This window comes from Cyanistes caeruleus, chromosome 4, assembly GCF_971803275.1.
Source record: "Cyanistes caeruleus chromosome 4, bCyaCae1.hap1.1, whole genome shotgun sequence".
Classification (NCBI taxonomy): Eukaryota; Metazoa; Chordata; class Aves; order Passeriformes; family Paridae; genus Cyanistes; species Cyanistes caeruleus.
Genome location: NC_141704.1, coordinates 59,210,456 through 59,237,518, shown reverse-complemented (window position 1 = coordinate 59,237,518; position 27,063 = coordinate 59,210,456). Strand labels below are relative to the sequence as shown.

Here is a 27,063-nt window from a genome sequence, read left to right as displayed (position 1 = left end):
TACTAATGAGGTTATTTTTAATTCCATTAAAAGCCACTTGACCAGGACTGAGTGTGTGCTAGATGATGGATCAGAACACTCTTTACAGTAATTCAATTACAACATAACTCCTTGAGCCTTCTAAAAATAAGGAGTATAATGGAAGGAGAGTGACTATTGGTGAGCAAACTGCATCCAAGAATGACGTGAATGACAATCTCAGCTCAAAGATTCTGGGTGGGAAAAGGAGCTCCTTGCAGCATTCACCAACTGACTACTAGCATCAGAAAACAGATTTTGTTATTTATTTGTTTCTGTGTGATTACTTTTATGTCTATTATCCACACATATGACATGAAGGTGATCAAGAATTCAGCCTTGCTGTATTTCTGAAGTTGTTTACCTGCATACATACACTGAAGAGAGCCTAGGTAACAAAATGCCTGGTAAACAATCTTTTATGCTCTAACTGCATTAAACAGTGCAGACAGAAAACCATTTTCAATGAGAACAACATAATATAACTCCTACTTCTAAAAAGAATGAAATATCACAGGATTCTCAGCTAGTCAGTAATTACACACTTCCATCACACAAGGCTTTCATGCACTAATACACATCTTGTTCATTATTATTGATTTTTTACATTATTTTTTCCTTTAAATCTGTGACCTATATAAGTGGTGAGAAGTCAAATAGTTATAGGAGAACTGAGTACCAGGCATGAAACAAGCAGCTGAGTAATTGCCCAGCTGGGCACACAGATATCCTGTGTTATCCTTTAAATAACACCCATGACATGGGAAGAGTAACTGTGCTGAAGTTTCATTCAGGTTTCTATATTTCTCCATTTAAATTAATGTACAAGATCAGAAACACCAGCACAACAAATGAATTTCTTTATGCTAAAGCACCTCCTCCAGTAACATTTCAAAGAAGATTAGAAGTTCCATTGGATTATTTGATGTTCCAGCATTTAGCTGCAAGTAAATAGGTGGTTTAGTAGGTAGTTTGGGAATGTTCTCCCTAAGTAAAGGTTTATTACCTTGCACATGTACCTTTTTAGAACTTATCTTTAGCTTTTAGACTTACTGATTGCTGGAACAGAGAGCAGAAGCCATTGCCAAATTATCATTATGGCAACACGTTTCAAACAGAAGGCAAATTTCTTAATAAAAACAAATAAGATTTCTTGGCTTTACAGGTAGCATCAGAATTATTTAATTATGCTAATTTCTGGCTGTTTCACTCATAACCCTGTATCTGTGCTGTAAGAAAAATTCAAGTCTCTCTTTCTCACAGCTCCTGGTTTATATTGGCAAGTTCCAGTCAAATTCCAGCCATCACAGCAGGGAAGAGTTGCCCAGTTTTAGAATGAACCTGGAACCTTCTACCTGAAGACAGACAAGGCCATCAGAGTGGTGATGCTTCATCTTCCTCCCCTTAAACAAGCCTGCCATACTGCACCTAAAAAAACACCTGGAATTAAAGAAATCCAGGCAGGAAGATGGATCTCCAGCAAATTCCAGCATACGACAAAAGAGTATACGCAAGTCAAATGATCTTCCCTTTTCATTCCTGATACTACTTATCTTTCTGACCTAATGAGCTTCAGAAGAAAAAAATACACAAATGATCAAACTGATACTTCTGCTAAATAAAAGAAACCTTAAAATGCACAAAATTCCATCTATGTTCTTAATTGTAAATTATTTTTTCCTTAAGTGTTTGGAAGACATCTCTTCCAAGATCTCAGGCAGTGCTTCTGTCTTACTCATTTTCCAAAATCAAAATGGGACCTTGCTGTAACTTATTTACAAAGTTGAAAGCTTAGGATTTTTTTTTTTTTTAATTTTGTTTTAAAAGTAGTCTTATTTACCTACCAAAAAGAGACTATCTTCTTTCAAACTGCCTTATTACTGCACAAAAGAAGTGAGAGGAGTTCTCTCCTTCAACATTTATATCCAAACACATCTAGTACAGCAGCTATGCTCAAGCAATATGGCACCAACAGGGAAGAAGGTCACCTGCCCTGACTGACAGCTGAATATTTTAAAATCCAGAGAGGAGACTTTGCAGTTTAATCCACCTGTTGAAAGCTGAACTGGCATCACTGTTTCTGGTGAAGCTACATGCAGGATTGGCACCCCAACAGAGTTAATAGCCCATAAAGGCACCACTACACTACTTCTACGCTACTATCCTACATCAGGAAAAAAGTTTAAAAATTTCAGGTTACAAGTCTCACACTCAATATACTGTTACTGTGGCCTCTTCTTGCACATTAAAGTTACAGAAACACAGAAATGCCAATCCATAAAGAATACTTGCTTTCAAACGGTGGTTGCAGTGATTATAATGCTCCCAAAGCAGCTCTAAATGAAAGTGGAACCCCTGATACAAGTATGTCTAAACCATTAGCAGGAGATTCACTACACCAGCCAAGCTTCAAGAGCTGAAAAGTTACCTTCCCACTCTTACTGAATGACCAAAGAACTGCAGGTTTCTGTTCTCAGCTCCACATCATAGTGGTACATTCTTCAGTGTCTCCACAATCTCACCAGTTCCATTCCACTCAGAGGCAGGAAGAGCCATCAGCTCCTTCAGGGCTTCTCCCAGAAAGTTCAGCCTCCTTCTGCTTCCCTCCCTGGCCTGGCACAGCCCTTCTGTCAGCACAAACTCCAGACAGATCTGGCCTGGCAGCTCTGTTTTGCTGGCAAGGGCAGCACCAGAGCTCGGAAAATCTTCATGATGAGCCCCAGAGTTGCTTTTTTAAAAGAGTGTGGATTGATGATGTCTTTAGGAGTAAAGTTGTCGCTGCAGATGATGTGTGCACAGCAAGGGAGAACACCTGCACTACTGCAGTCAGCTAATTAAATGAATTTGGCTTGCTTCAGCACCTGCAAAACCACACCAGCAATAAAGAAACATCCCCACCAGAAACTATGATCTTACACATTATGCACATGGCAATTCCACAATTAGGTGACATGGCACAGGCTCTGAACATTCAGATTTCTGATCTGTAAGCAGATGAATTTAAGCATCTCTCAGAAAAGAAATGCATGAATTATAGTTATCATTTTCCAGTCTCCACAAAATATGTGGTGCTAATATCCTGACGCGACTCTCAGTTCTGGAAGGTTTAGTGTAAGTGAACAATTTTAGTCTCCCCAAAGCCAGCCAGAAGCTGAAGTTGACAAGCGAGAGCACTAAACTTCCAGTTTCCATGGAAATGGAATTTGGATCAGTACAAACAGGGATTTCAGAATTTAAAACCCAACCGCTCTCCATCTTCCACACTTTACTTCAACAGTCATTTTCCTGGGTAATAAGGGGTCAAGAGAGGCACAAATGCCACACACACATTTGTGATCCAGTAACTCACCCTGCCTTGTGGCTTCTCATTTTCATTTAGAGGTTGCCAGCCCCTTCTAACCAGGCACCAGAGCCATCAATTCAGCAGCAGCCAGCCAACCACATTTATAAACATGACAGTATCCCAAAACTGTGCATCTGGGAGGACAGACTGGTTCCCAGTTATGTGATGCTAATACACATGAAATAGCTGCTATACAGCCCCATGCTGAACCACCCAGAGCAGGGAAGTTTGTCATACAGCACAATCAGTAACAAAATCCTCATTTTTATTGTTGATACGACCTAACAGAACTGTACAGCAGCAGAACTGTGGGATTTTCCAACTGTAAATCTTCAGACAAGGACCAAAAAAAAAAAAAAAGTATATTTCATCACCAGTAATGCAACACTCCTGCAGCAGGGGCTGTCCAGTGCTGCAAGGGAGAATTCCTACTGCAACGGTGCTCACTGGCAACTAAAACAATTTGCCAATGGTTTTTATAGCTCCTGTTCCTTCTGTTTGGCAAGAGCAGAGGAAGAGTAATTTTCTGGAAGTATTTACATTGATTTTGCAGCTGATGACAACACTCCATCTGCTCTCAGACACTTCAGTGCCTCTGCCAACTTCTTCCCTAATGTGGCGCTTTCTCCAAGCCTTGCCAAGGTTTCTCTGCTTCCTGCACTTCTTCCACCATGTTTGAAGGGGACATTTCAAGTTGAGATGTGAACACCTAACCCATGCCCAAAGCCACAGATCAGCAAAGAGATTTCAAATTAACTCCCCCCTCTTAAGACTATCACCTCCAGAAGCCTGAGGATGTGGTTGATGGCATCAACAGAGCTGGCAAAATCCCTGAAATAAAAGGGTTCAGGACAATGAGAAGAAGAAGAATTTAAAAAGTACCTAAATGAACTCATTAATAAAAGCCCAAAAGTCCCAAGGAAATAAAGATTTTCCCTGACATTTAAATATGCAACCAAGTAAAGCAATATCCTCTCTATGGCAAATAGTGGCCTGCCCCAAAAAAATACAAAATTTCAGATGCTTATGCAGCAAGTGCAATTCTGTCCACAAAACTTGTGGTGTAAATCAGAGAAGGAAGGATTCAGTTTGTGCCTGACACCTTTCACAGAGTTAAACATTAAAAGAAGCAGCAAAAGCAAATAAAGATTAGGAAGCCTGATTTTTTAAAAAAACTTTAGGGCATTTATCAAGGCAGAAACATACACAAATAACTTGGCTGCTGTCTCCAATTTTTATACAATGTTCACACTACCTTGATGCCATGCCTTATCATTCAAGATAAAGTAGTCCTAAAAATGTAAGAGCTCATCTTACAGCACCATGTAAGTGAAAAATAACCCCCCCAAAGTCACATACAGCACTCTTTTTAAGATGAATCCACCACAGGAAAATGGATTGCAAGGTCAGAGATTCCTGAAAAGTGACTATGACTTTCAGTAGCTCACATGAGAATTGTAAGCGTTTAAACCCCCAAGTACTGAAATAAAGAGCATCAGCCTGCTCATGTTTCATTTGAAAATAGGAAAGAATGTTAGTGTGAAATTGTGTCCCTAAGAAATAATCCCAACAGGGTAAATCCAGGAAATAAATGCTTTAATCCCTTTTCTATCAGTACATATTTATTAGGCCCTGTCCAGAAATAACCAGGACCTGTGGTATGCAGGTTGGATTCGACATTTGAAGGTTTCTTCTAGCACAACCTGTCTATAATTATCTAACCGATTTGATGACAACCAGAAAAAGGATTACTGTGTTTACAGGCAAATCCTTTCTTCTGACAATTTGCCCTTTTCTTCTCATTTCACTGACCACCTAAATACAGGAAAAAAGCAAATCACAGCACATGAAAAACAGGCATCAGCCTCATTCCACTGCTGCAGTTTGTCTTTGCTACTTCAAAAACCCAGGACCACACCAACAAGCCCAGAAAAAACAATGGATTTGAAACGAGCCTTTTTCTCTTCCAGAACCCCTACAATATGTAAGCAACTTGCTGCTTCAAGTTACGGGCTGGAAAAAGCTGAAAAAATTTGGAAATTACCAACTGCTTTGCATTTAGGCATTGGACTCAGGTTTGCCTTTGTAGCAAATAAAAGACCAATTCAGCAGCTACATCAAATACAGCAGCTTGTTTTGGCAACCTTGTTTTTAGGAGATCAGATTTAGCTACTCAGCTTTAATACTCTTGGTTTTGAATTAACCATCTGTTCTGTAACATTGAGACAGACATGGTGAAGTGCAGTGTCAATCTTAGGGATCTTGAGGCTAAAACACACAAATACAGATATATATATATATATATATATATATATATATATATATATATATATATATATATATATATGTGCACCCACAACAGGCAAAAAGAGTCCATCAAAATAACAATCAACTTTCCCCAAAAGGAGGCTGCAGTGTTGATTTGTCTATCTATTCTGGGGTCTCATTTTACCCAATTAGCAAGAGGAACTTGGGCCAACCCAGCACACATTTTAATCAATTAACACGAAAAGAGAACAACTCTGCAAGGCTTTAGAACAAAAAGACTTGCATTTACAACAGCTGTAGGTCAAAGATCTTAATCTGGGTTCTTTTGAGAAGATTGCCAAAAATAAGCATGCTTTTCCACTGTAAATTGTCACTGCAAAGGAAATGCAAAATTCTCACATGAAAATATACAGTTAGAAAAACCTCCACAGGCAATGATAGGTATTTTTAAAATATTGCTGTGAAAATATGGAAGCTTCTTTTTTCCCCTTTCAAAAGGATAGATGCAAGCACACAGTTGCTCTGCTATTTAAAGTCTCATCAAAAGAAGACAGGATTTTTAAGTGTTGCTTGACCGGTGAACTTTTAAGAAACACTTTAATCAACTGATCCCTTTAAGAAAATCACATCATCAAAAAGCCATTTATTTCAGCAGGCTACCGACACAAATGGCTGAAAGTTGGCTAAAGCATGCTACAGAAACACATGACAAGCTCAGAGTTCCCAGGTCTTCAAACACTGTCTACAAAAAAATAAAGCTCCCAGTAACACCAGTGCATTTCCATGCAGTATCATCAATACTATGGTGTGCAGCTGACCCACTGCAGGAGGCTCTCCAAGATCCAGCAGGTTCTACTCCCACACGTGGTCAGTAATTAGGGCTTACTGGTCCCAGAATGCCACCTCAGCGACCTCCAGGACCTGCTTACAAGAGCTGCTACAACTGCTTTTACAACAGCTCTGGCCATGAGCCTGCACCTTGGTGTAAGGCTGGCAGCACCCAAACACCACAGGGCTTATTTCCACTCTAAAGTATTGCAGATCCACATCCCAACAGACACAGCCTCTACTGCAATTCAGCCTCCTATTCCCATCTATTTTCTCAAAAAAAAATTAAAAAAAAATTAATCCAATCCAAATGATGTGCTACTCCTGCAGTCAGCCCCCTGTGCTCAGTGCACAGCAGCTTCCCATGGCACGGATGATTGTGACTGCAGAGGTGTTTAGCAGTGGCTCAGTTCCAGCTCTGCCCACCCCAGCTGGCACCGGGCCACTGGCTGCAGAATCAGTGCAATATGTGCATATTCAGAGCCCCATGCTCAAATTCCAACAGATCATCACTTTTTAGTAAATAAACTAAGGAGCTAAACCATAAACTTCCAAGACAAGCAAGCAAGCAGTTAAATGGAGTCTTACATTTTACCAAAACCAGGAAGGGATACCAAAATAATTCTCAAGAACCCACCTGAGATACCACAGTGACTCCAAATTTCTATCTAATCTTGATTTAGAAAACAGAAGTTGTCATTAAGGTAGGTAGGTAACTATTGATGTACGTGACTAAATCAGCAGATGATGCCAAAAACACACCACTGTCTTGACATTTCCCTTTTAACCTCCCCTAACTCACCATGTAAGTTCTATTAAATTAACTTGTTATTTACTGGTTTTTAAATTAAGAAACTCAAGATTTTGCAATTCAGGTGTTTTTACATAAATAACTAAACACATTCAGGTATTTGCCAAAATTTCTAAGAACTGATGCTATAGTTGCTGACTGGTTTTGCACAGTCAAACCTGACCACTCAGTGAGTTTCCTTACTCCTGCAAAGTTTGATTTATCTCTATTCCTTCTGTCATTGCCTTCTATCAAGATTACTTCACCTAGTAAAAATTAGTGAAGAATTAATTAATTTGTCCTTTTTTTCATAGCATGTTCTAGCATTGCTTTACCAGAAAAGAAAAAAAATCAATTAACTGAAAGGAAGAAAATCAGATTTCCATGAAAAAGGTACATCAAGCCACCTACTCAACATCAACTATATAAAAATTATATGACAGTACTTGAGCCAAAGGGGAACCCTTTCACTCAACAAATAAAGAGATAGCAGAATGGTTTGATCAAGGATTTCATTTCAAGAAAAAATTCTAGTGATGTAGCACCTAGTGAAGCACAGGATATTAATCACTTATTCCCCTTCAACTTCATTAAAAATCTCTTCTTCTGCTGCCACTTCAAAGCTTGCAGCTGAAAGCCTGATTTGTCCTGCTGGGTCCAGAGTGTGGTGGCTCTCTAAATCTCAGAGTTACCACCAGGGAGTGACAGGCTCCTCCATGACAACTCCAGACACAAACACACACTCTACTATTCCTTCCACAAAGCAAGCTGGTGTGTGAACAAGCAGCCCTGAAATCCTGGATTTACATTACCAAGCATGTATTTTTCCATATCACCTAACCCAAGTATGTAAATAAACATTCCTATAGAAAAACATGCATTTTAACTCCTTGTTATAGGTCTCATCACATAAATGCAAATATTGCATCCTGTTAGAAGCATTTTGGATAGAAGATTTTTTCCTTCTCTTCTTTATCATCTCTAATATTTGCTAGGTTTGTAACTTTTTTCCAACACAATAATTTCAATATATACATTTGTGACAAGTTTCCCTAAAGCACAGCTTGTTTGTCTGTTGCATTCAGGTACAGAATCATTAGATTCCATATAAAAATCCAGTCCCTGGAGAGCTGAGAACTTTCCCTACAGTTTAGAGGAAGGTCGTAATAACTTGCCCTACTCAACCTATTTAAACAAAGATTATGCAGCAGTTAGAAAACAAGATGCAAAGAAAATCCTACATGTTCTGCATTTATCCAATAGAAACACTGTAAAGATAAGCAAAAAAGAGGTTTCTTTAAAAATAACTTACAAGCAAGGATTTATTTACCCCTCTGGCTTAACTGCTGGCAGTATCAGCAAGGCAATCCCATTACAGATGACAGTGGCTGTGTGGTACAAACACCTCTTAAAGAAAAAGAAAATAAACCAAAAGCCAGAGCCCTTCAGGCTGGAAGGAGCTGCTGGAGCCCAGCCTCCTGCTCAAAGCAAGGCCAGTGTTCTATTCAGACCAAGTTGCTTTCACCAGCTGGGTCTGAAAACTGACTCAAAGGATGAAGATGCTTCCCTAGAAAATTAAAGCCTTCTTTACGTATGGTCATTAATAATGACATACCCCAGAGACCTCCCCCTAGCCCTAAGCCAGTGACAAATCTTAAATCGCTTTCTTTAAATACTTCTACAGTTAATGAAGTTCAGAGCCACTGAATTACTCCAGTTTCCAATGCATTCCAAGAGTTTTTAATGAAGCACAAAAAAGTATCCCCTATTATTGATGCTGAATACATATTTAAGCAAGTTGTGCTCACAAATTACTACATCATTGCAGGCAGAGTTGGAGCCTCAGCTCTGTGGACAACCAGAGGTGACTCAAAGAAAGCAACTGGTTTTATCCCAGCCTGGCACAAGGTGGAATAAATCAACTGGAATTTCATAGAAATAACCTACGTAAGTTTGCACACTAATTTTTAATATGAGCCATCACAACTGCTCTGCTGTCCCCTCTATCCAAAACACAACACAAATCAGTTCCTAGAGACAAACCCAAACATACAAACACATAAAAGCAAACTTACCTAAGTGATTTGTGTCACAATATTTGTTCAGGGATGATAGCTCAAATTAACTTGCACCCAATCACTCTTTACCTCACTCTCTACACACATTTTCAGTGCTTCAAATAAGCTTCAGCATTTATTAAATGAGTGTAAGAGCATCTTACATGAAGACCAACAGATTAATTTCTACATATAGTATATTTTTAATAGCATAAGCTGACAAAGGCACACATTTTTACAGGCCTACATAAATTCATACTTTAAGCTTTTTTTTTTTTTCTTGTTTTCAAATAAAACCCACATCTGGCAAATGCTAATGGGAAAAAAACAAAACCTCTGAAATTTCCCTAAGAAGCAAATGCAGGCACAATTCATCAGCTCTGCCTCTGGTTCACACACATTGTGAAATTGGTGACAATGAGCAAATAGGTACTAGGAGAGCAAATAATATTTTATTTTTTATAAATAAAATAGGACATGCCTGGTCACCTGAACAAAGCACAGAAAGCACATATCTCAACACATCCACAGGGTTTAGTGTGTACTGAAGAACAGACACCATTTGCACCTCAAGAGTGCTAAGAACTACAAGGTAACCAGCTATACACCCTGAAGATGAGCTCAGCACAGCAAAACAGAACTCAGAATTCTTTTTAATAGAACTGACGGTACAGAATTTCCCAAAGGATACTCCAACCAATTTGCTACAGTATAATTAAAATTTAAAAAAAAAAAAAAAAAAAAATCAGTAAAAGCTTCTAAACTAATACTGATTCTTTACTTTGTGATGTCTTTTGAAGGTCTGTGTTAACTCTCAACATCAGAAATAAATCCACTGCAGGAAATCATATGACAAAAATACATGTTTTGGAAAAGGAGTGTGAAAATGAACCAAATCAAACTCAAGATTTGCCTAGATTTTAATGTCTTACTTGAATGTCAGATGTAGTAAAAAGGACCCATACTGGAGCACTATAGTTATTTCCCTTTTCCTAGTTCAACAAGTACAGGACTGTATTAAAACATCGCAGGACTCAGGAAGACAGGGAGAAGAACACAACACAGAGCAAAATTAAACCAGTGGTTGTACAGCAAGATTACTTTGAACACACAAGAACACACAAAACCTCCCAAAAAGCTCTGTATGCTCAAACAGCACTGAAGCACTGGCGTTAGAGTTACTATCCTGCGGGAAATCTAAAGTAGAAGTTGCAAGAAAAGATGGAAGAACAGCCAGTGGTTTATTTGCCACACAGTATCTGTGTACCAGCTGCTGGCTTACACTTGACACCCTTCCCAGCTCCTGCAATCCACAAGATACAAGTACCAACTCATGGCTGCCTCCAATTACCTCGTAACAAACCTGACTCTTCCAGTCAGCTCTTCCCATAAAAAGATGAACCTTTCCTTGACACTTAAAATGTTCAGTATTCCATAAGAACAGCCCAGGTCACATTTGCCTTTGCTTGAGCTTCTTGCCAGCAGAGAAGCTGTACCCCAGCTACGTGCCTGCTGTTATCCCACTCGAGGTGCCAGGTAAATCAGCTTATCTCTCAAAGGCACTTCCCCCCGGATATGTGACAGCCACAGCACACACGGCTTCGGTGACTCACAGGGTGGCTCGCAGGTGGCACTGTTTGGCCACCATCACTCTACATCTGTGCCTTTGTCACTCCAGCCTGGCTGAGGGGCGTTTCAGGGTGCAACAGAGGCTGTCATGCTGCTACACAAGTTAATCAAGAACTTCTTCCTGAGCTGGACTTCATTACAGGGACATTATCCTGGGAATGCCAACGGTATCGCCCACTGAGAATGGGACACGCACCTACCAACTGCTAAGGTCTAATTATTCATCTAGTAGCCACACCTTTCATTTTTTCGGGAAAAAAAGCTGCTGATAAGTAGTGGTCGAGTGTCCAAAGGAAGTTCACAATGTAATTTTGTACTAAGGTTTGAAGTCTAAATGGAGCAACTCAGATGACTCCCCCTGCCAATACTAAAATCAGACCAGAGATTCCCATCTGCATTGTATTTGGAAATCCCAGCAGTGAAGAGGCTCAACGCTACAGCTACACATTATGTCATCATCACAAGAGATTTAAATATTCTTTTCTTCATTAAATCCTTGAACACTTCCAGGGATGGGCATCCAGAGCTTCTCTGGGCAGCCTCTTCCAGTGCCTCACCACCCTCACAGGGAACAATTTCTTCCAAATATCCAATCTAAACTTCCTCTCTATAAACTTGAAGCCATACCCTCTTCTTTCCTCTTGTTTAATTTCCTACTCTATTACAGAACTGTCTTCACCCTACCACATGCTTTATGTCCATGTCAGCAAGAAAAAGAAGGGTATTCTTAAAAATGGTGTATACATTGAATGCTATTCTCATTCATACTGGTCAAGCTGAGGATAATGGAGGTCTTTTGAAATAAAATACAGTTTGTCCAGAGATCATTGCGGACTATTAAAGTAAACCATGCTCAGGAAGCATATAGATTTCCAATTATTTAGGCTTTTGCTCATACACTTACAATGACAAGCATGAAGGGCACTGCAAAATAGGAAATAAATACCCTTGCAGCATATATTAAAATAAATCCAGTCATCCTCTACTCTGCTATCCACAATTAAAGCAAACATTTTTATAAAAGTTGAGGTAATATTTAAGTTTTTTAGAACAAAATAATATTGTCTAGATGTGACAGAGCATTTGCCAAGCACGTAGGAAGCCACTAGGGTAAGACAGGAAAGTGTATTTGCAATTTCCTTCTATTTATGCCAAATTTTTATCTCACAGTGTGCAAATACAAATTTAGAAAATGTAAATGGCTTTTAAAAAAGTCAGAACATAGTACACTAGTTTATGCTCAGGGAGGGAAACATAGGTGTCTTGCAGCTAGTAATATTGGTATATTGTAATATGAAAACACAGCCAACTGCAGTTCCTTACCCTCTGCTGAAGATGGATATACATGACAAGTAGTGTACATAAAAAATATTTACCTGCCACAGGCAGTTTAGTATTAGAGTACAATAAAAAAACCAAAACCTTGAGGAATGTGACTGTATTTAACTGTTCTGCACAACTGCAATCATTAATGTTTCTAAGCAGCTCCTGGAAAAATAATCAAAAGCTGAAGAATGAAGGGAAAAGCAGCTGATAAATGAAACTAAGCATCTTGTCAAGAAAGATAAAAATGTGGTTAGAGGTCACTGAAGGACAAGGGGAGGGAGAGAGTGGAAGAATTCTAGAAAATTTCTGGTTGGGCCTCCCTAGAAGGCTAAGGCAGAGAGCTGCCAGCAATAAAAACACCGTCTCTCAAGGAACAGGGGAAATGAGCACTGACAGGATGTCAGGATCACAACAGGACAGGTGCTTCATGCAAGTTAAACCCAACTCCTGGACAAGGAAACAGCAAAGCAAGTGTTCCCCCTGCTCCACTCCAAATAGCTCAGCAGCAGAGGAATTGGAGGAATGCTCTGTGGCTGGGAGATGGGAAGGGAAAGTGCCGCTGTCTTTCTCTCCCATCCAAAAGCAGAAGCTGTGCTGCAACTAGAGAGGCACCTGGAAAGCCGCAAAGTCGTGAGGGAGTGTTTAGGAAGCCTGGTGGCAGGGCAGAGAGGGGTGGCAGTGCCATCAGGCACACACAGGGAGCACAGGAACAAAGCGTGGCAGCAGGAGAACAGCAGGGGCTGGGAAAGAGCCCCATGTTTCAAAAGGCACACTGCAAATCCAACACAGAACCATGGAATCACAGAATGGTCTGGGTTGGAAGGGACCTAAAAACGATCTCATTTCAAGCCCCTGCCATGGGCAGGAACACCTTCCACCAGCTCAGGTTGCTGATCAAGGCTGATGAGGAGCTTTGCAATGAGTTACAAACAAAATACCAGGAAGTCCTAATAGACCCAAACCCCTTGTCTTGCTAAGAGTTGAAGTAAAATCAAACCCACCACCAGAGTACTTTTTAAATTGTAATTTCTGGCTGCTGGCACAAGTTCAGCTCTCTCACACCCCACCTAAGAAAAGTGAGCCTCTGCCCTTAATTTCTGCCTCAGAAAAATGACCAACCCATGGCACAGAGAACGTGCCAACAGCAAACACACACAGCTCTCCTCCTGTAGCACACACCGCCTCCTGAAGGTATGTGCCTCTTATCTTCCAGCCTTGCCCACACAGACTGCAAGTTCCTTTGATTCACTAAAACCACAAGGGAGGCAAGCAGCAGGCCCAAAGTAGGATATGATCTTAATTCTTGAGTTATGAGGTTGGACTGGGTTTTCTCACAGCTGATGATGATCACAGATGTCCATCCTCACTGCACTAAAAACCATCTAAAGAGAGCTCTCTGTGCTCTCATGTAGGACAGCTTAACCCCAAGTAGCACTGCTGTGGTCTGTATCAAGCTGGTCTCTTTCTGGTCTGTTCCTGGAAAATAAGGGAACATAGGGTACAACCTTGCACATTTAATTTTGTTTTGCTCCCCTCTTACATTCTTGGAAGAAGAAAAGCCAAAGACTTTTAATTTATGGTATATTTCAGTTTGAAACAAAGGCTAAGTTCACAGGACATGAGGGAAGCAGGTAAACTGCTAAGCAAATACAAGTACTGCAGCGAAAGAACGCTCACAGTAAAAAAGAAAATTCCTTTTCTATTCAGAGTATTTCATGAACTCTTGTTAATTCAGTCACTTTCTGCCAGAACTTGTTCACTAGAATGAGTTCTGACAAAAGATTCTGCTACACTCCACCAACTCTTTAAAAAAATATAAAAATCTATGTTCCTTTGTATGCTAAATAGCCTTTGTTATCTCTTTGGAGTATCAGGTTACCAATTCCAATCCCATTAACTGCATGAAAACTCTGCATTGTATTCAGTGTGACTGTTCTTTGTTAGTTCTGTGCTCCTCTGTGCCACTTCCACTGCTCAAAATACAAAGTCTCCAACTCAGCTTATTCAAAGTTTCTGTCCTTGCTCCCAATGAAACCAGAGCAATTGCTTGGATTGACTTGGAGGTATGGATGAAGCCCAGGGCAAGCTGTCTAAAAAAAAAACCCAAAAAACAAACAAAAATAAAACAAAACCAAACCTAAAAAATCACCACAATCACTTCCTGGTGGGCAAGGACAAGGATGTTCAACCACTGCCAAATGTTTCTCTCCAGATGGAATTATTATTCCAGGTACTACTGCTAGTTAGTATTGCCAGCTACATAGCTGCAATGGCACATTTAAGCATTTGCTCTCTTGATTCCCAATACCGACTTCAAATATTACCAGCTGTGGCATCTTCCTACTTTCTTCTCAAGGAAGACTCTGACATGTGCAGCCACTGATGAGTTCTTTTTAACTTTCCCTCACATGTCACATAGTGAAGGCAAAAGACAAAGACAGACACAGATTTTGCAAGTGTTTAAGCACCTAAAAAAGGTGCAATTTAATATGGAACTGGGGGATTTGCATCAGTGAGTGTTCTCTCCTCTGTCTGCAAGGAAAACTGATTTCTTTCTAAATTTCACTTAATGCCACACTGGTCAGAATTAATGTTAGAATTAATCTGCTATATTATTTTGCTATAAATTCACTAATTGTCAAGATACATGCAGCTTTTATACAGCTTCAAGCTTAGTACTCAAGAAACACAGACTGACAAGCAAATATCTATCTTTTAGAAAGCAAGTTTATGCTTTGCTCTCAATAATGCCATTTTACTCAGAAAGAGGTAATCACCCTCAGCACAGGCATGGCAAGAGGGAGCAGAAGGGAGAGGAGAGAAAGCAGATCCGATCTGTTGAAGATCTTCAAACAGCCCTGTAACAAGAACAGCAGACCCTTCAACCCTTAAAGCCATGCTGTCTCCCCACTTCAGCACAGACACAAAACATCTGGCTGCCCGGTGGAATTACAGCCTCTATCAACGCTTACAAAACTGCTGACAGTCAGTAAAACCTAGAGTTTCCAAAGGTTCTTCTGGAAACTCCAAACTCCCTTCAAACAACAGCTTGGAAGCATTGACAAACACTTCAGGAGTCCAAAAATATTTTAGCAAAACACTTCCAGTTCACTTGAAGCAAAAGGAAGTTCCAGCTCTGAAGATTCATAGGGAGAACACAATCCAAAGAAAGCACTGACAGCCTGGCCAGTTTAAAACTGGACAATGCAGAGGCACAGCAAGGTACAGGCTGGAAACACGTCAGGTACTGTTGCAGTAAGGGAAGTAAAACTCAAGGTTACACCGAGTACAGCTTTCAAAGCAAGTAAATAAATTCAAACTACAATGTCAAGCCTGGAGCAAGGGCAGAAGCTGAAAGTCAGTTGCATTACACATTTCTAGAAGTTTCCCTCCCCCTTCTGCTCAAAGGGGTAGTAAGGCATTAAAATCTGACGTCCCAAAACACCATGAAACCATCACAACCGCCAACATGGAGAGAAAGAGCTCTCTTTTCAAAGGCATAGATGTCACATCACTACTATGGAGGGAGCAATACCACAGCAGAGAACAACATCCAAGCTTACCTTTAAAGCTGTGCTGCTTGCTTGCAGGTGAAAAACAAATCCTGGAGTACCTCCCAACTTTTCCAAGCTCAAATATCCTCTTAGTGCATCTACATGAGCATTTGTCATTGACAAAGAAGGTTAAACCCTCTTAGCTGAAAAAACCATTGCTCTATCTGCAGTGCTCATTCCAATCCTCAAAATTAATGTCAGTCCCACACAGAAAAACTTCGGGGATCTTCACAGGGTATCCACAGACTACTTGCAGCCTCTCTGCTAGTATTTCCCCTGAGTTGCACTATCAGGGACTACACAGAACACACAGGCCGTGACGTGAAGATTCAGTCAGCAACGACGGGTGTAGACGTGTCTTGCACAGCAGACTCCAATACTGGAATTTAAGTAAAAACATAACTCATAACACTTGGAATTGGCAGCATTGTCCTGTATTATAATGCACAAGTTCACCGGGGTTTTCTCAGTTATTGTGGATGAAGTTGTGAAGTCCCTGAATTCAATTTGAAAGAGCAAGTAATTGATGTAACTTTACTGCTTATATTTTGGAGATAAAATTAATCCAGTAATGTATATCACTACCTTTGGAGACACAAGTGATCAACAGATCACTCTCTATGAACTATACCACACATTTTGGGAACAGCAAAAAAAAAGAATTATCTAATAATAAATATTTATTCATTTAATTTACAGACCTAACTTGCTACCCACACAGAGGAGACTACAGAGATGACGGTCTGTCCTCATTACCATTCTTCTCTTCTTGTGCTAAAGATAGCATGGAGAGTAAAAATAAATAAATCCTCAACAGCATTAGGAATTAGACAATGTCATGTTGAAAGATACCCCAAATGAAGAGCCTTATCTCCCCTGGCTGGCTGGGAGGGCAGAGAGGCTCTGACCCACAGGAGGGAGGTAGCACTTAAGCCTCCCCTAGGTGGTCTCTTTGCAGCAGGCTCTACTCCCAGCTGTAATTGCTTGCCAGTCCTAACTGGATGCCTGCACACTCTGGAACAGTTCAGCAAAGTATTTAAACAGATGGATGGTACAGGCCACTGGAACAAACCCCGTTTTTCCCTGGCTGCAGCTCTCTTTCAGTGCATTCCTTTGAAGTCTGTGCCACTGAGGAATCAACAACAGCTGAGAAACATGTGTTATCATACAACACCGAGTGCAGCCACAGCGCTGCACAGTAAGATGCTTTTGTGCAATAATCCTACACTACAGCAAGCATTACAGGGTCTTTTGTTGTGGGTGAGCCCGTTTTCCAAGCACAACAAGAAAGTAAACAGAGTCCTCCCTCCTTAAGGAGTGACTCAAAAGCAGAAAGGTGAATTAAGCGGATTTCTCGAGCGCCTGCCATCTGAAAGCTCACAGCGCCTGTCCTGGAGCCCTCTCGGATACATTAACACTCTCCCTATTTATGTCATCACAAAGATGACCAGATGCTTGCAGAGATCCAAATGAAGGAACAACCCAGAGGGGTGCGCGGTTCCCCTGGCAGATGTGACAAACCCCTGTACCTACAGCTCAAACCCACCTTCCCTTCCCAAGCAGAACAAGTTCTGTGATCTCAGCTCCACAGGTGACAAACCAGAGAGAGATGGAGCAGGATGGCACCGCTCGGCACACACAGACCAGGCAACCCCCTCCCCACACTTTATCAGCACAGAGGGAGATAACATACAGCCCTCAGAACAGTCAAGGGAGAAAACAACATGAGCATCCCCCTTATCAGCCAGGAAAACCGCTCCTGTCACAGGCATGAGATCACCACAAGCTTTGAAGGGGAATGGGAAGGGTAGGAAGAATTAGTCATTTATGAAACTGAATTTGAAACTAGATTCACTGTCCAGATTCAGAATCTTGGAGCTGGCTATGTGCATCTGCAGGAGGACAGCAAGTTAATGTGGAGGACAGCATGCGTACACATGTACACACAAACACACATATACTTGCCTAATAACAACTTTCTGCAGAGCTGAGTCTCCCTTTCACTGAAGAGAGACAATCAACAGGTTAGAGCCTCACGTTTACTAAGTATCCCAGTCTCAAAAGTTACAGGAAGGCAGGCACTGAGATTGTAATAAATCTAATCACACTGTAAAGTCCCAACCCCACCATAAAAAGAATTACAGGACAACCCAGACATTCAAAAAAGCCCCAGAAAACCATAAAACATTCACATTTAATGTCAAGATAGAAGTCTTAAAAGACTTAAAAAACCCAAGCAAAAATCCTAAAATTAGAAAGCAAACTGGTGGACTAAGCTAAGTTCATAATTACAGACCTCACAAAATAAAATTACCAGGAACAGCAAGCATCACGCTGAGGGGGGTCCTCAGCCCAGTCCCCACAGGACAGTTTTCCACCCTGTAATTCAATTTAACAATTTCTTTCTGGAGAGGTCAATGCTGTCCTTCATATTCAGCTTGAGGCAGACTTAAGGGACCATAGAAAAAGAATGCACTGATACTGTCAGAGATATTCAGGGGATAAAAATAACCCCAGTCTCAAAACCTTTGCAGCAATGTAAAAATCCAGGCTCACTCAAAATAAACGGTGATGCTCAAGATCCCTACAACTTTCCAAGAATGAGTATTAGCATGAGCCAAACTATTAACTGATCAGCAATCAAAACCACAACTGAACACTTACACGCAATTATTCTTATAAATCATGTGAAAAAGCACTTAAGGGAATCAGGGAAATCTCAGTATCCCAGGAGGTGCAGGCAGGAAGGCAGCTCAGGCAGGAGGTCACACTGCCCTGCGATGGCAGAAGCAGGAACAGAACCCAGCACCCTCAGTGCTCAGCTCTGCACTTTCAACAACTCAATCTCCTTCATTCCCTCTCAGAGCTTCCCTCAAACAGATTTTAAGAAGTTATATTAATCACCTTAATTTGGCTCTTCAGAATTGTTGCTGGTGTTTCCAGTAACAGTTCAAGTTAGTTTTGAAAGACTTAAACTTCTTGCTAAATATGACTTGGTATTTTTCTCCTCCTATTTCCCACTATCCCAAACTTTTTCATCTCTAGGAAAGATTAATTTAAACAACAGATCAAATTCTGCTGGGCTCGCAAAGGTGGAAAAGATGGAGAGATTACTCAGCTGTAAGAAGTGAACCACCTTTATCTCTCAGTTGTCCTAAAGGGGACACAACTAAATATGATGAATCCCAAGCAGTCATTTCAGTTCCCTCAGCAATTCATCCCGTATCAAAAAAATTTTGTGCTCTACGACACAGAAAAGTACTTCCAATTTCATGTCTAGCCTACTTTCCAATGAGATATCATCAATCAAAAAGTTAATCCGAAATTAAATTTTCTCTCTTCTTTAAAGAAAGCGGGAAAAAAAAAAAGTAAGGCTGATTTTATTTGCCGTTCATCTTTTGGAACAGTATCTATCACAAGAGGCCATGTAACAGAAAGAAGAACCACCTCCCACCAAAAGAGTTGACACTTCGTTCACAAGCTACGTATTCTCTACTGAGAAAAGACAGAGCCCTTGACTTTCACAGCACTTCACACAATCGCACCGCTCCCCAGCACAATGAGCTGGGAGCCCGAACGCCCTTAACCAGGTGTCTTTGCAGAGATCAATTGATTCGCTCGCTCCCCACAGCCCGGCGAACACTCCATTCCAACGTGTGATGCCGACTAGAGCTGTAGCAGAAACTCACAAGGTCCGAACCAGACTTCCTAAACCCCCGACAGCACTTTTTGCCACGGATGCGAGCAGTTTCCAGTGATTTTGTTAAATGTGTCCATCTCCGACACACCTGCAGTTTGGGGATGGAAGGTGTGACAGGTGTAATTCCAAAGGGGTCACCGAAATCTCTAACCTTCCCCCGCCTCCTCATTTTCCACACTGACGAAACCCACGAGCAACACTTAAATGCAGTTTAGGACTGCATTTAAATCATCATTCTGCTGGACAAAAAAAACAACTCAGGCTGGCACACACCGGACTAACACAACCCCAATCCGGACCCTGGAGCAGACCTCCCCAACAACACTACAGAGCTGGAGAAAACAAGCAACAGAATCCATTTCCTTACCCTTTAAAGTTCATGCCTCTGTATTGTCCTACCGCACTGCATTTGCTTAAGCTTTTCTCATCAATAGTACCCCACGAGAGGGGGAAAAAAAAAAGCAAAAAAAAAAAAACCCTAACCAAAACGTCTCATGCATTCCCTGCTGGCAAAACACATTTTCTTCTAATCTTTCTTCTTACTAGGGAAGAAAAAGGGAGGAGGGGCTGGGGAAGGAATAAAAGAGATTAATCGTGAAACAAACCTGCACTACCAGGAGAAGGGGGAGAAGAAAAAAAAAAGGACCAAAATAAACAGTCCACGTAGCAAAAGGGAAAAGAAATGGAGAAAAATAGGTTTAATTTTCTTTCCGGGGACAGGAAGAGAAGGGGAAAGAAAACTACTACAAGGATTTCCCTGTGTAAGAAAAGTAGATTTTGAATTCCCTTCCTCAAGGACACCGAGAAATATCCCTTACTTTTCCACGCGATGCCCAACGGAGAAAAACAGAATGCCAGGAGAGGAAAAGCCGGAGGAAGCCGGGGAAGTAGCGAAGGAAGAAGCGAAAGGACAGAAGCGAGTGAGAGAGAGCTGGGGAGAGGCGAGAGGGGCAACGGCAGAGCCGAAAATGCAAAATACCCCCAAGAAAACCCCAAAACAAAACAAACAACAGCAAAAAAAACAGGAAAAGAAAAAAAAAAAAGAACCCAGAAAAAACCCCACGAAAATCCGAAGGGAGATGGGAAACAGGGGAGAAGGACGGGAAAGTTGGCGAGCGAAGAGGGGGCAGGGAAGGGTAGCAAACCCCCCCAGTGGGGACGAGCCGGGAGCTGCCGGAGAGGGGACACGGAGCCGGGAGAGGGAGCGAAGGACGGAGGGAGGGAGCGGGGCAGGGGAGCGGGGTAGGGCAGCGGCACTTACCGCCCGTCCCCTCGCTCGCCGTGCCGGCAGCGGCTCCGGGCGCCCGTCCCGCGGCGGCTCCCGGGCAGCGCCAGCGGCCGCCGGCCCCGCCTCGCTGCCCGCGGGGGCGGCGCGGCCGGAGCAGCGCCCGGGGCTCGGCGCGGCCCTGCCCCGCTGCTGCCCCGCTCCTCCCCCGGCCCCGCCGCGCCGCGGGGGTGGGCGGGCGTCCTCCGCCTCCTTCCTGCCGCTCCCTCGCTCCCCTTCACCGGGGGAGACATGTAACGGAACCGGGGCGCCAGCGCGGCATTGTGGGAGCTCTTAAAGCCGCAGCCGCCCCCGCCGCCCCGGCAGCCTCGGGAGGCGGCGGCGCTGCAGTCTCGGCAGAGTGGAGCCCCCCGAGCCGTGCCCGGCACTCGGAGCCGCCGCCCCGGCAGCCTGAGGCGCTGCAGCCTCGGCTGAGGGGAGCCCCGTGCCCGGAGCCGGGGCCCCGGCAGCCTGAGGCGCTGCAGCCTCGGCTGAGGGGAGCCCCGTGCCCGGAGCCGCCCGCCCTCCTCCACAGCCCACGAGCCCCGGCCGCGCCGGAGACCTCAGGTTGCTCTGCTGTTTTCCACGAGATTTTAACCGGCAGACAGCGTGCTGTGTTGCGGCTGATTCGGATTTTGATGATGGAAAATTCCCCGGAAAAAAAAAACGAAAAAGCAACAAAACCCAACCTCATAAACCTCAGAGCAGCAAAGACTGCAGGCGGCTGTTTGGGGCAAAAAGTTTTTGAGTATGAAGTTTTAATCAGTTTTGGGAAAATGACCATTAAAAAAATCCGAAACCTATTTGGAAATGAACTTCGCTGTGATGCACAGGCATTTTTCACTGTCTGTGAGCACTGGCGCAGGGTCTGCGCTCGGTTCACAGCAGCAGAGCAGCAGCAGCAGTCAGTCCCTGCTCTTCCCCGGCCTTGTGGCCTTCCCAAAACTGCCTGTGCCATGTCCACGACACACCAGTCATTTAAAGAAGAATCTCATCAAAAGAACTCTTTTTCCTGTTTGTGCTATCACTGTTCCTCTTGCGGGCTTTGAGCATCCCGAAGAGTTTTTATGGAGGTGTTTTTTTTTTAATTCCTGGTCCTTCAGCCGAGAGCAGGGTTTTGCTTCCACACAACTCTGTGCTGGTGCTACATGGAGGACATTTTCAAGACTACACTCATAACTTCAGTTTAGATACGAGCAAATAAATATTTGTGAGATTTGGGTTTGGGGATGTTTGTACAAATATTCCTAATAGGTCTGGATCTTGGGTTATGATCGCATCTTTTCTCATGGGTTCATTTTGCTAAGCAGATTTTTTGTAAGCACACCTCCGAAGTTCCTGCTGAAAAAGTCTTCAGAAGGCTGTCACTTTTATTTCTTTGTCTAGGCCTTTTTATCCTCTTTTACAGGAAGAGGTGCTAAGCAGTGTATGAGAAGAGCCCTGAGCACAACATGAAGTGAAGGTGTGTTTGTAAAAGTTAGATTATTCTCTTGGGGACCATGTGCTTTCTGTGGTCAGTTACACACAAACACTCACCTTCCGTTTAAGAAACTTTAAAGAAAACGACACTTGAGGGATAAAAGGTAAAAGGAATGGTGCTGATGACCAGTTCTCCACTCTACTGGGTGAGATTTGTTTGCACTACGTATTTTTTACTATGACTTTCAAAAATGTCAGACAACATCCTAAAAGCCATTGTAGGTAGATTCTTTGTTGCAAAATATTTAACCAAACATACCTGTCAAGATCCCAAGGGCTGCTGTTCTCAGAATATACCACTGCTTCCTTTTGTTTTTCATGAAGCCTGTAAACACAACAGAAGCCATAAAACTCAAGGGAGAAATTTTCCCAAAATTCTGGCTTCCCAGGGACTCTTATGGAGTGAATGATCTGGGAAGCTATTGAAGCTATATGACCTGGGAAATTATTGTTAGGAGGAGAAAAGCCTTTTTGAAGGAGTTAATGGTTTACTGAAAACAAGTACTTGATAAGTCATTGAGGTCTGTTTGCCCGCTCCAGGTGTTCAGCAGAACCAGGGGCCACAACATCAAATAGTGTTTTCTACTCGAAGTTCACTCATCAATTAGTTTCTCAACCCCAACAAATAATTTTTATACACTTTCTGTTTAATTTCCTGTGAGAAAGTTTAGTGAATTAAAAACACCCCTTTAAAGAGGGGAAATTAGTGGCCACATTTAAGAGATTTCTGAATGTTCAGCACATGCAAACAAGGCATAAAATGTTTATGCTCAGTGCTATTGTGGTGTTTGACTTGCTGGCTGAGCACTGGCATTTTTTAATATTCTAATGTCTTATTTCTTCCTATTTCCCTTCTGCAATTTGGTTATGAAGTCATTGAAGGGAACACATTTCTGCTGCTTCAAAATAGCATTTGTGCATTTTTCAGAGCAGTTTTTGCACAGCTTGATATGACAGGACGTCCAGAGAGGGCATCAAATACATTTTCAAGAGTGATCTTGTACATCAAAAATGTAACTCTTTTGGAAGATGAGGTGGTGGCAAAAAGAGGAAATTGAATTTCTGTGTTGCTTCAATAGCATAAATTTGAGCATGAATTTGACCAAGGCTAACACGGGGAAGATGACAGTGGTCGTTGGAGCAAAATGGGGGGAACCAGGCTCAAATCCAGTCATGAAATGGGGCTAAAATTGTACAAATACCTCCCTTATATAACATAGCAGTCCATCTGCTCTTTTGTGAAAGAACAAGATGCCTTGTTTCCCTAGAAAATTGGTTAGGAAGATGTTATGGAGTGATGCTAAGTTGTACCAGCCAAGGACAGGAACTCAGGCTGGTGTGGGCTGACTCTGCTGTGACAGTTTTTCACTCCTGGTGCCCACCCCAATCACTTCTTAACTTTGTTACTTTTAATGTAATCCCAAATAATTTGTGTCACATTCACCTTCACTCAATCCTTTTTCCCACACTTTTCCGGAGGAGGGTAAGGAGGATCTAGCCAGAGAAGTTTTCAGATCTGTAGGAAAGCAGTTTTCCCATAAAGATCCTGCTTTGATTTTGCCAAAGAGGTTATTGAAGTATCCCAGAAAAGGAGTAAGCCACCCTTTGGATTCTAGTTGCACAGGGAATTCCTTACACCACACAGCCTAAAGCTTGCAGAGCCTTACACATGTGTTCTTAATGAGCACAGAAAGGAGAAAACAGGCCCACATGCCTTTTGGTTATGTAAGTTTTCCAAGAATGATGCCTTTTTGAACAAAACCAGGAAGAGAATGTTTCTGAGCTTTCTTAATTTCCTCCTCTCCTTGATCTATCAGCGGCTACCTCTGCCCTTGCCACTGTCATTTCACCTTAAGAAACACAGTGTCTTGGTGGGCTCTTCAAATTTAATCCAGACTATAAAATCTGGCTCACTGAGGAAGAGAAACAGCCCTGTGTGGCCAGTGACAAATGATGAACGCTGCTTTCACTGTCATGGATTTGCAAGAAACTCTTCATGGTTGGAACAGAACAAACCTTGTCCCTGCAAATGTTTTCTTGACGAAAAGTAGGGCTGGATCCAGCAAATGATTTAACTGTGTACATATATCCGGGCATGTGAATAGCTTCAGTGGGACTGCTTACATGATCAAAGCACTTTGCTGAATTTGGTCCATAGCAAATAAATCTGAACTGATACCCAACAAGCAGAAAAACAAGCTAATTTGGAGTGGGGTTAATTTATGTCCAGTGGTGTATTTGATTAACTGTAAAAGGAACATTTCAAGAGGCTGGTTTCTTTTAAAATAGAGCTGCTGTCTGATATTCAGGGGAAGCAAACAAACATCAGATTAAAATTTAAATGCATTCTTCAAACTCTTTCTTCTTAGTTTTGTTTTTCTTTTCAGTTAATATTTATTTCTTGGAGCCTGAGGAGAAATAATTCCTGGTTGTTTCTCCTCTGTGTTTTCTAGATCTTGCCTTGCTGTGCATTGAGTGTGAGTGATGTGCTGTGTTCAATATAGAGAAAAATGCGATCTCAGTCTTCAAATGGTTGAAATTCAAAAGACAGATATTCTAAGATGGGAAATAGGTTCTATTTCTGTTTCACACAGCAAATTCTGAATACTCACAGAGACTGCAGATTTTAAGACTCTGCTCTGTGGAAGAGATCCAAATGAGCTCAAAAAAGAATTCCAAACCAAATTCTTCCCTTTTCTATCTGACCTGGCTGTGAATGTTAACTCACACTAACTAGGGAATTAGCCTTGAATAAACAACCAGAGCAAATTTATTTTTGTTGTCAGTACCAGCAGTAGCTCTCCCAGTTCCTGGGTCCAGCCTAAGCACAGTACGAATATATTCAGGGATAGTTACAGTTCTGGCAGGCAAGATACTCAATATTCATGAGTGTGGCTCTTCTGTTTACTGCACAGGAATGGGAATCAGGTGAGCCTGGTTCTGTCTGTTCATTAATAAATGGCTTTTTTCCTCTGATTTTTCTTGATTAGTAAAAAGTCATCTTCCTTCAGAGATGCACCAGTTCACTCAAGTTAGAGGAACGTGTTGAAGTCTGAAGTGGGAGAATGTTATTGAGGAGTGAAACAGCAGTAGCAGACCTCATCCTTGTGCACTGGCCATAAGATTATAAGATTTGGATGAACACCTTTAAACCATGTTTTAAAGGCCTGTTTAAATCAGTAGTTACCTGGCATGGTCAATAGTAAACCGTAATTTTTTAAAGTATTTTTCTTCAAGTTCTGTCTTCTTTAGATCACTGCACAAGACTCTTGGCTTTCATTAGAGAAAAAAACTAAGTTTGTAGTTGCCATGGTTACAAAGAAAAGCGAGAAAGATGTGAACCTTGACAATTCTGAAACCAAAATGCAAATTAGAGGAAATCTAAATGTTGTATAATAAGGGAGGAGAAATTACCACTATCAGTCTTCGGATACTTAATTTGAACATAATGACAACAAAAATGCACTGTCTGTTAAGTTTTATGCAAGTGTTTTGCTTCACCTTTTTGCCAAGTCCTGGAAAGAAGTACCACTATAAATCTAAAGCATTTCAGAAGAGATAAAATGATGTACTGTGTCTCTGAGAAAGTGACCAGATATCAGCTAAAACAAATTAATATCTCTGTGAGGACTTGCATCTCTCTTGCCTAGATGGTGACAGAACCATTGCACCAAGCAAAGACTGAGAAACCATCTGAAGATCGAACTATTTAAAACAAGTCTTCTGTTGAAGAGTTGGCTCAGCAGAGAAAAAAACTCACACCTTAAAAGAAATCCAATGATTGGGACAAAAATAGTTGACTTAACTAGGAGGGAATAACAAGGAGAAGATTTTAATTTAGGAACCTGGAAATGTGCCCTTGAAATGGGTGTAATATTTAATGCAGGAGTTAATTTGCTGCATGTCTGGAAATCTGTGCCCTTCTCTGATCAAGGACATTTAGACAGGAATATTCTTCTATAATGCACAGAAAAGTTGTAAAGCCTTTGTAATTCCAATGTTTCTTTGGGATGGGTGTTTTTGTCTTATTCTTCCTGTGAAACAGGGGTATCTTCTCTCTCTCTCTCTCTCTCCAGGTGTGATATAAAACTTTAGGATAGTAAGATATCCTTCCATGGAGTTCAAAAACCAAGAATATTTAAAGGGTCTGGCATGGTACTGTTACTTTTGATGAGGGACAATTATAATTTCCAGTGTAAGATACAGCTCATCAGCAATATATTTAAATATATTTATAACTATATCCACTTTCAGTTTATAAATCAGTTTTGTTGTTACTCTTCTGTGAAACTGGCAGGTGTGCCAAAAGACATGCCTGATTTTCTATTATGCACAGATTTTCATCATGCACATAAAAAGGAACACCAAACCCCTTTCAAATTTTGACCTTGTCAATAAATTCTCGACCCTTGATTTTCTCCTGCTGCACAGTATTTCATCTCTATTGAAAATTATAGGAATTACCTGTCCCCTGAAGCAGCAAAATCGAGGCTAATATACTTTAAAATACAAAGAGTGCAAAATTTCAAAAACACCTCAATAATTTCCAAGCTTAAACCCCATTTTTATAAGTAAGCTAGGGCCAGATCCCCAAAGCTTTTGGAAAATGCAAATAGATGCCTAGAGGGCTTTCAAAACACACATTAAAATGGAGAAAGAAAAGAACCCAGCGCAGAATAAAGTATTGCTGCTGAGGTTTCCATCTTAAGAATTTTGCATGGGAAAAAATAAGAGTTTTTTACTTCTCAGGGATTTTTGGAAAAGCTTGGGAGTAAACACTGACACTTCACTGCACCTCCAGAAACTT

The 27,063-nt window shown here is 41.6% G+C and overlaps 1 protein-coding gene across 5 annotated transcripts in view; it reads right to left on the bottom strand.

The window, feature by feature from the left end:
- RASSF8 (Ras association domain family member 8) overlaps window positions 1–20,894 on the bottom strand; it is a 73,014-nt gene extending 52,120 nt beyond the window's left edge. The window contains exons 1-3 of one of the 5 annotated variants that reach the window (XM_086885005.1): window positions 16,886–17,192; window positions 16,515–16,587; window positions 15,823–16,192 (exon numbers count right to left, since the gene is read on the bottom strand). The gene's annotated coding sequence lies outside the window, so the exon portion shown is untranslated. Of the gene's footprint in view, window positions 1–15,822; window positions 16,193–16,514; window positions 16,588–16,885; window positions 17,193–19,880 lie in introns of those variants that run through there. The other 4 variants (XM_086885004.1, XM_086885003.1, XM_086885008.1 and 1 more) reach the window with 4 other exon arrangements.
- Window positions 20,895–27,063: the final 6,169 nt, after the last annotated feature.